This window comes from Cornus florida, unplaced genomic scaffold (assembly GCF_030987335.1).
Source record: "Cornus florida cultivar Cherokee Brave unplaced genomic scaffold, ASM3098733v1 CherokeeBrave_3.0.0_Hap2_Chr05, whole genome shotgun sequence".
NCBI classification, from domain to species: Eukaryota; Viridiplantae; Streptophyta; class Magnoliopsida; order Cornales; family Cornaceae; genus Cornus; species Cornus florida.
The window spans coordinates 72059819-72069327 of NW_026775575.1; the positions used below are offsets into that span (position 1 = coordinate 72059819).

Genomic DNA, 9509 nt, shown 5'->3' on the forward strand with positions numbered 1-9509 from the left:
GCACTTATCTGTGAGGACAATGAGAAGTAGAATGAAGAACACTAGAACAAGTTATATATGTTTCATTTGATGCATGATAAGAATGGTTAGGGAAGAAAGATACTTGGTTCGCCAAGTTTTGATTAATCAAAAATTGATCAAACCTTTGAGATAAAGACTTCATTTCGGCGGCTATTTCATTTGAATGGTTGACTTGATGTAAGCCAACACTCTTCCTACCTTGTGAATTTCTACCATTCTTGGATGATAGTGTTATATGCAAAGAATTTTCACTCATGCTCTCATAGAGACGCCACACGTCATCCTTATGCCTATCAATGTATAAGCCACCCATGGAAGCATCAACCATACCCTTATAGTTGTCCAATAAGCTCTCAAAGAAATATTGAACTAATTGCCATTTGGGCATGTCATGATGTGGACACTTCCTAATCAATTCATTGAAGCGTTCCCATGCCTCATGAAATGTTTCTCCATCCCCATGTTAAAATTCTCGAATTGAGGTTCTGATGGCATTGGTCTTAGAAACCGGATAGTACTTCTTCAAGAATTCTTGTTGCATTTCTACCCAAGAAGTGATTGAAAAAGGCCTAAGATTGTTAAACCAATACTTTGCCTTGTCTTTTAAGGTGAATGGAAAAAGTTTGAGTCTTAAAACCTCTTCCGGCATGTCCGTAAATTTTACGGTGGAACATACTTCAAGAAACTCATCCAAATGCTTGTAAGGTTCTTCACTTGGAAGTCCATGATAGTTAGGGAGCATTTAAATGGTTTGTGGCTTAATTTTATAATGATGTGCTCTAAATTAAGGCAATTGGATGCATGTAGGTGCATTATACTCATTAGGCACATAATGGTCTCTTAAAGCAAGAGGTGGATTAGCTACTTGAGGTGCAACATGAACACCTTGGTTTTAAATTCCTTGATTGTTGATGGGAGGTTGTGGAGCATACATTGGCCTTGGCATTCCATATGAAACTTGGCCTTATTGTTGTGGTGGTTGGTGAATGAATGGCCTAGGCATGCCTAATGGTACTTGTATATTCTCATTGTGCACATTGGAATGAAGGATACCTTGTTGGTCTATGTGACCAAGGTCCTCAACATGATTATCATTATGGTCATCCATTGATAGATTGGCTCTATTTGAACTTCCTCTTCCCCTAGGATTTCTAACGATAGATTCAAGATGCAAATCAAGAGGCACAAGAGTTGGTCTCAATGAACGACGTCCATGCATGCACAATGCAAAACACAACAAACATAAAGAATGACAAACAATATGCCTTCACAACAATGCAATTAGACTTCTTCCACAAATATTTAATTCATACTCCCATACTTTAACAACAATGATGCAAGACAATTAAAAATAAACCTCCACGCATGCCGACGATTTAACTAAGGGATTGAGTAAAGAAAATCTCACAAAGGTCCTTTAGCACTTCAACTCCAAATTTTAAAGCTTAGCTTAGCAATTTTAGAATTTTTAGATTTTTGTTTCCTTTGCTTGCTTGAATTAAATGCTCAATGGCTCCTTTGCTTGCTTCCTCACCAACAATGCACCTTGTTAAGTAATCAATACAATAAGTAACTAACAAGAAAAATAGAAGTAAAGTAAAGACACGATCAAAAGAGTACTAATCCTAATCAATTCCACAAATCCGACGTTGCCAAATCTAATCAATCAATCCCCTGCAACTGCGCCAAAATTTGACGAGATGAAAGCCATTCCTACACGCCAAATTGATGTAGTGAATGTGCGGTTCAAGAAAAGCCTTTTGGGTCAAGTTTAAATTTATAAAAACCACTACCAACACTACTACTAAAGTAGCAAGAGTGAGTAGGGATCGTCCCAAGGGATTGTGAGGATCGAATAATGTCGTGGAATCGTTATTAGGGCTAGTAGGTCGAGTGATCAAACAATTGGTTGGTTAGTTGATTAAAGAGCAACTAAATTAAACTAAGTAATAGCAAAGAAAATGCAATTAAGAGTAAGTAAGAGAGAGAGAGATCTTGGGGTTTAGAGATCACCACCAAGCAATGCATTTATATATCATTGACAAGTGATTAATGAGGACAAATGGTGTATTGCAATATTGGTGTGTGTGTGTTTGGTTGATTCAACAAGCAATGATGACTAGTTAAGCATGTATTGTCTAAACATCATGTGAAAGGCACAATATTTCTAAGCAATGAAGCATATATTGTCTAAACAACATGTGAAAGGCACAATAAATCAAAATAAGTCATTAATTCCTTTCATTAAGCTCACAATCCAAATACAACACAAGGATAGAGACATATGCTGCTTGCATTCAAAAGCTTAGATCATTAAACAACAAGCATAGATTGTCCTCCCATTTAACACTACACTACAACTACACTACATCTACACTACTGGCATGAAAATAAACTAGGGGAGAGGCACAATCCATCAAGAGATAAGTATGAACCATCAAGAGAATCACAAAAGCATTCATTTAAGCACTGTGTCTTGATAATCTCCAAATCTATAGCATCAATACACATAGACATGCATCAATAACACAAAATCTAGAGACAAGCACATGAACATCTATTCTAGCGTACATAGACATATGGATAGAATGAAATGATTAATTGGAAGCATTAAACTATATAAATCATTGAATAAACAAGATCTATATATATCAAAGTGTCAAAACATCAATTACAACACTAATCCCTTAATAATACACAAGATTAAGATATAGAAAGCATGTTTGGGGCTAACTCTAGCCCAAAGAGGATGTCTAGCCACTCATGAAGATGTTGCTCCAACCCTCAAGGGCTAACTCCATGGTTGAAATCTACTCCTTGTTGATGAAGAACTCCTATGGTGTCTCTAGCCTCCTCTCCTCTAAGCTTGCTCTCTAAGAGATGATATGAAAATAATGTTGGCTCCCCTTTGTAAAAAGGAATCCTTATCCTTATATAGGTAGGTTAAAATGACACCCAAAATGAGCTGGGGTCGTGCACACAATATTCCCTAATGATTGGATAAAGGACAACTTTCAATGAGGTGGAATTTTAACTTTTTCGCACTAGAGGAAGTTCGATCGATCGAACCTTGAACTTGGATCGATCGAACTGGCTGAGATCTATCAAACTTAGGCTGGATCGATCCAACTGGCTGAGCTTTTTGGAAAAAGACAAATCCGAGATATTTTTGGGAGATATTTATGGGAAAATGACAAAAGTGGTTAGTGGGTGGTACAGTTATAGATAGGATCAATCATTTGAATAAGGACAAAAGTGTTCGATCGATCGAAGGATGATGTTGGATCGATCGAACTTTTGGAACTTTATGCTTTTGGGTCAAGGCTTGGATCTATCTTAAAGTGCTGAGATCGATCATTGTTCGATCGATCGAACCTTGAAATTGGATCGATCGAACTTTGCGGCTTCCCACCTTTGGCTTCATTTGCTTCCCTCTTTCTCCACTTTGCTCCTTCCTTTGTTTAATCCCAGAATTGTTTTAATTAAGCTCTTATTTGGCTGGGTTAGCTTATTTTCGGGATAAGTGCCTGAAAAATGAAATAATATGAAATCAATCTAAAACGGTAAAGTAAGATAGATAAAGGTACTAAAATGCCTAAGCTTAAGGGGTTTAAATACGCACTTTTCAGCGCTCATCAATAGATATTGTGATTGTGTTTTGTTGTTCAAATGTAGCTTAGGAGTGATCCTATAGATTCATTTGGAACATAGACGTTAGGTGGCATGACCCACTTTAGTCGTTTACACACTTTTAGATTTCAAGTTGATTACTTTGAGGGTCTATGTCTTGACATGTGGTACTAGAAATTCCAATTTATGCTAAAAGGTTATGTTTAGTTGTTTACACATTTTAGATTTCAAGTTAATTACTTTGAGAATCTATATTTGGTCGTTTTGTATAGCATTCTCCTATATTGTTTGAATTGCATGAATGATGTGTTTTATGCTAGAAATGATCTTAGGCAGTTTAGGATGCTCCTTGAATCTCACCTTTGACACAAACGCTAGGTGGAATGAACCACGATGTTTAAATCATGCAAACATGTAAAACGTTAAGTCAATGCATGCTCATTTCCTACGAGTAGCTTTATGTTGCTCACCCCAAAGTTACTGGGGCATATTTCAGGTACAGGATACAAGATTGGAGATTTGCACTTGCTTTGGTGATTTGCAGAATTGAAGTTTCTTTAGAAGCATTCTTGTTCACATGCAAGTGTTAGCATGCTTAAGTTTTGCCTATGAAATGTAATTTTTCCAACTTAGAGGTTTGACATGTTAAATGTTGTAAATGAATTGTAATAAGGCCATAGGCCATTTCAGCATATTTAAAATGTTGTTTTACACTTGCGTATATGTTCACATCATCGCACACTTGCATATAATTAAGTTTAATCATGCAATGGGGGATTCAAGTGAGGCTTAAAGTTTCTTTTTTTAGTTTTGGTGTACATAGTCTAGTTTGAACTAGATTTTGTCCCTTTGGTTGTCATTGGTGCCATAGGGTACCATTTGACCCTTTTCATGTTAGTTTTCGCTTCCGGCTATTTCTTTCAACTCCGTGACTTCACAAAAGGTCACATTGGTGTCTTGGGGATGGTTTATATCTCTATAGACTTTGGTTTTATCTTTCGCTTCCGCATTTTGAATCCTTTATCGGGTCAACTTTTGGTTCATTACTGACACACCGGGTTGAAAAAACTTGGGCCGTCACAAGAATAACTCACTAAAGTGCAAGAAAGGTGTGAATTAGAGACCCCTACCTCAAGATTGTGTAAAACCCCCAGTTTTACACTTCAAACCCTAGAATTAGAGATTCTCCAAATAATGGCCAAAAAGGGATTGGCTCCGATCAATTCGAAGCCCTTGATGCACTCTTTAATTTGCCGCAAACAGCACTTGAAAATACTAAGAGATGAAGGAGAGATCTTGGATTGAAGATTGAACTCAAAAGAAAAAAGAAAAACCAAGAAAGAGATGGGAGAGAGTGCACCTGTGGGAGAGAGAAGGAAATGGAGACCAAAATGTGGTCTTGGTCCATTTTCTAAAAGATTGTGGGCCCTACCTTTTTCTTTTTATTTTTCCTTTTTCTTTTGTCTTTAATTTACACCACATACACATACATATGCACAACTATATAAAATGCACATAAGACACATCAAATAAAATGCATGGAGTGCAAATGGACCCAATCAAAATCCCCGGATGCAACAATGCCGGTAGCGGGTCCCACACGGGACAGTCCTGCCCAAAAAGCTGAAAAATGAAAAGATAATCACCCTTACATTTCAAAGAGTCCTGGACTCAATGAAATGTCCCAAATAACTTTCAGACACAACCGGTACACCCCGTAGTGTCCGGTACGCAAAACGGTAAAAGACGAAAATGCCCTTGCGGCGATAAAATTCCAGAAAAAATAAAAAATGCTGAAAATTAGAAACATCACAGTTGCGCTGTTGGAGTTCATCGATTGAGGTTCTGATTGAAGAGGTCGACTTACTTCCACAGAGGGAGGTATAGCCTCTAGTTTTTGTAGTGTTTGTTTTGAGAATGGTATTGATTGGTAGGATGTGAGGCACGGGTTGCCGAATGGTGAATGTGTTTCTAATGTTTGTTATTTATGGAGATGGTCAGAAGATGTGTCATGGATAGTAGTTTGAGGGTGATTAGGTGATGCGATACGAGTTCTACATCCAGATGTTTTTATTGATGTTTGAATTGAGCAGTGCCTTGAGGATAGGTGTTGGTATTGTTGAATGTTATGCAGTTAGAGAATGATTATGGGATTCCATTGAGGGTAATAGGAATGATTAATTTTGGTTTTGAGATATCGGGTGTGAGATGATCGGTTGGTCAATTAACATCAACCTTCGCAATAGCACGAATCATTGTAAAATAGGGCTATTGGTCGGGTAAGTCGAACCACTGGGACTGCGCTAGTCTATGGCAACCTAAGAGTCTAGAATTGTTCTTAGAATGATAAGGGGTAATAAGGGTTTGTTTGATAGTCACTAAACTAGGAATTCAAAGTGCATAAAACAATAGTGTGCTAGGAAGTAAAGAGATTATACAATAGAGAAGAGAATAGGGAAGAGACTCCACAACCATCAATAAGCATGCTAGGATATGATTTACTTAGGGGAATAACATATATGTATAACCATGGGATGCAACAACACAAATTATTACATTCCCTTTAAGAAATTTATGAAATCAATAGGTAAGAATAACCTATCAAAGCATTGCATGTTTTGGTTACCTAAACTAGGTTGTAACCTTAGACATACTCACTAAGCATAGAGTTATCAAGCCCTTAATCACATAGTAGAAGCACATGACATAGAATCCAAGAATAATCTATCAAAGGAAGATCCTAAGCAATAGATTATCAAATCTCCTAAATATCATGCCATTAACAACACTTCCATAAACTCCATTCCATTGTCACTATGAAAATGTAGCAATATAATCATAGGAGAAAAACCATCTAAGACAAGATATTTAACTTAAGATGATTATGTATAGATATTGAAATTCATTACATCAAATGAAGAGCTCTAGTTCATGGAAGGATTACATACATATATTAACCCCCAAATATAAATCAAAACAAAGCAAAGCTTACAAAATGGAGCTTTATCACCTCCCTAGAGGAGGTTTAGTTACCCATGGTGGCCCTAGATGAAGGAAGAAGCAAGGCTTTCCCCTCCATTTTCGAGCTTCCTCCTTGAAGCTTCAAGAACTCCTCCTCTTTGCTCTCTTCTTTCTCCAAAAATCTGATCCAAAAGTGAGATTTATCATGTGTGGCCTCCCTTCTCTTCTTTTGTATAGGTAAGGCCTCTCTCTCCCTTCCAAAAACATCCCCAACCACCTCATAAAGAAGTAAGTAGAAATGAGGAAACCAATGCACAAGTGGCTGCCAAACTGAGAATTCCTGAAGGCAATTCTGCCTGAATTTCGAGCACTCGAAGCAAGGCCTCGAGCACTCGAAATTGGAGCAGATTGCTCCATGCTTGCTTTGCTTCGCCCGGACCTACTTTGGTAAAATGGCTATAACTTTGTGCTCCAAACTTGGAATGACAAACCATTTGAATATTTGGAAAGCTAATTCAGAGCTCTAAAAACTTTATGTTTTAGTGGAGATCCAATTCTCAAGTCTGGTTGGTCGAAATTGAAGAACAAGGAAGACTTTCATTGCTGCCAGGCAGTTCTGAGCACCTCTAATAAGAAGATCATAACTCTCTGCTCCAAACTCCGAGTGATGAAACGCTTGAAGATTTGGAAAGCTGATTCAGAGATTTAAGTCTTTCATGTTATGAGGGAAATCCAGTTCTAGAGTTTGGTAGGTCAAAATGGTGAACAAAGTTTGGGCTTCACTGCTGCCAGAATTTCAGAATTGGCACCTTGATATTCAAAAACTCTACAAAACACCCTTCTTGCTCCTTTATTGCAATTGAACCTGAAAATGCACAAAAACATACAAATGAAAGTAATCTACATAATTAAACGAACAATGGACTTAACTAATGCAATTAAGGGCGCTTGAATATGCAATATTCGGCGCTTATCATGAGATAGTTGTATTGAACATTTTGACGAGGTCAGAATTAAATCGAATAATGTTATGGAATTGTTTACCTGGTATGGGTATTATGAGAAGACTAGAGAGCTTTGATGTTAGTCGATGATTGAAACAGTTAGTACCATGTTATCTTTGTTTATTATAGTTATGTGATTGAGATATGATTGGGGTTCTGAGGATAGGTTTATGATTGTATAGTTATTGGGGTTATATAGAGCGACAGATTGATTAAAGAGTGGATCTCGTGGTTTCTTTGAGAACTATATGGGGGTTGTGTTTAAGGTTTCGACCTGAGGACAGGAACAACGTCTGTGTTGAGATTGGATCAATGATAAGAATGGCCTGGCCAACCATTTCTCGTGAATCAATCCTTCTTTAGCACGATGTTGGGTCAAAGGTCAATAATTGTTTCGAGTTGTCATAAATAGTGAGCGTAAGGTATCGCAGGTTGAGTTGGTGTGATAGTGTGGATTCAAGTGCTTGTCTCGGGGGATGAGGTGTATTAGATGGCAACAAGTGTCCGATAAAAGGTTTGTGATACGATCATTGATTATTGAAGATCTTGTCTTGAAAATTTGTGTCTTGGGCATAGGATAATACGTTTTATTATTTTAGTGACTCGTGATTATGTAGTCGTTAGGAGATTCATTGTTTAATCATTTTGAGATTGTTGAATGTGATGATTGCCGAATTATGCGGTTGGGGGTCACTTGTACTGCTATGTGATAATGCAGTTTAAGTATTTGATAGCAAGTATTTGATTTGTCAGGGACGTATAGATTAGAGCTGAGATTGATTGAGAAATGGACGAAGTTCCTCATTTGGGGTTTAGTGTGCCCTTCGAAGGATGAGTAAAGGTTAGATGTTGTTACGTTCTGGGGTCTTGTAACCATTTTCTTTTCGGGCTTTGGAACCTTTCATGACTGTGGGGAGTAGACTAATGTTCATTTGAGTCAGGCGTAGAGCCTAGGTGGCCTTGTGTTAGGACGTGGTAAGAGTTGGTTAACCACATTGGTTTCTGTGGCGGTATTGGTGTCATCCAATGTCAAAGGCAATAATGTTGTTGAGACCTTAGTCTTGGAGTCATGTGAGATGTTCTTCGAGAATGTGTGTGACTGTGGGCCTTCTTCATAAGGAGGGTAGATTTTGAGGAGGAAATCTCTTTAAGGAGTTGTGATGTTTCCAATTTTCAGCATTTTCTATTTTCTGGAAATGCATTGATATAGGGGTATTTTCGCCTTTTCATGTTATGCGTGCGGGATTTTAGTTGGGTCCATTTGTATCATAATTATTTTATTTAGTGATCGCATGTTAAATGTGCATTTATATGTGTATGAGGTGTAAATGTAAGTATAAAGAAAAAGAGAAAATAAAAAGAGGTGGCGGGACCTACCACTAGTGCATATATGTGGCTAGAGACCATTTTTGGTCTCTCATTTTTCTCTCTCCCCGCTAGTTTCTCTCTCTTTCTCTCAAACTTCTTTTTTCTTTTTTTTCTTTACTTCAAATCTTTGAAGCTTGATTACTTCTTCATTACTTGGGGTTTTTGGAAGCCATTTGTGGCAAAACGAAGCCCACGACGAGCTCTACGCGTTAGTACCAACAATTTCAGTTTTGGTGCTTCCTTATGCATTCAAATTTGGAGACCCATTTCAAGGATTTTACTCAATTTAGAGGTAGGGGTTCTTAATCCATGCAATCTTGTGCTTTAGTGAGTTAACTCCCCTTAAATTATTGTTTAGCATGACTAAATTGCTTAGAGTTTAGTAAGTTGTTGGTTGTTGTATATACATATATGTTAATTGTGTAATTATGGGTATTAAATGAGCTATGTGAAGAGCATACCTAAGTGTTGATTTTTTTTATGTTCATCATGCTAGATTTTTGTTGCATAAAAGCATATTGTGCT

At 37.4% G+C, this 9509-nt stretch overlaps 1 non-coding gene across 1 annotated transcript; it reads left to right on the forward strand.

The window, feature by feature from the left end:
* The first annotated feature begins 407 nt into the window (after positions 1-407).
* Positions 408-514, forward strand: LOC132310590 (small nucleolar RNA R71). The gene has a single exon (XR_009482649.1). It is a non-coding gene; the product is annotated as a small nucleolar RNA R71 (small nucleolar RNA).
* Positions 515-9509: the final 8995 nt, after the last annotated feature.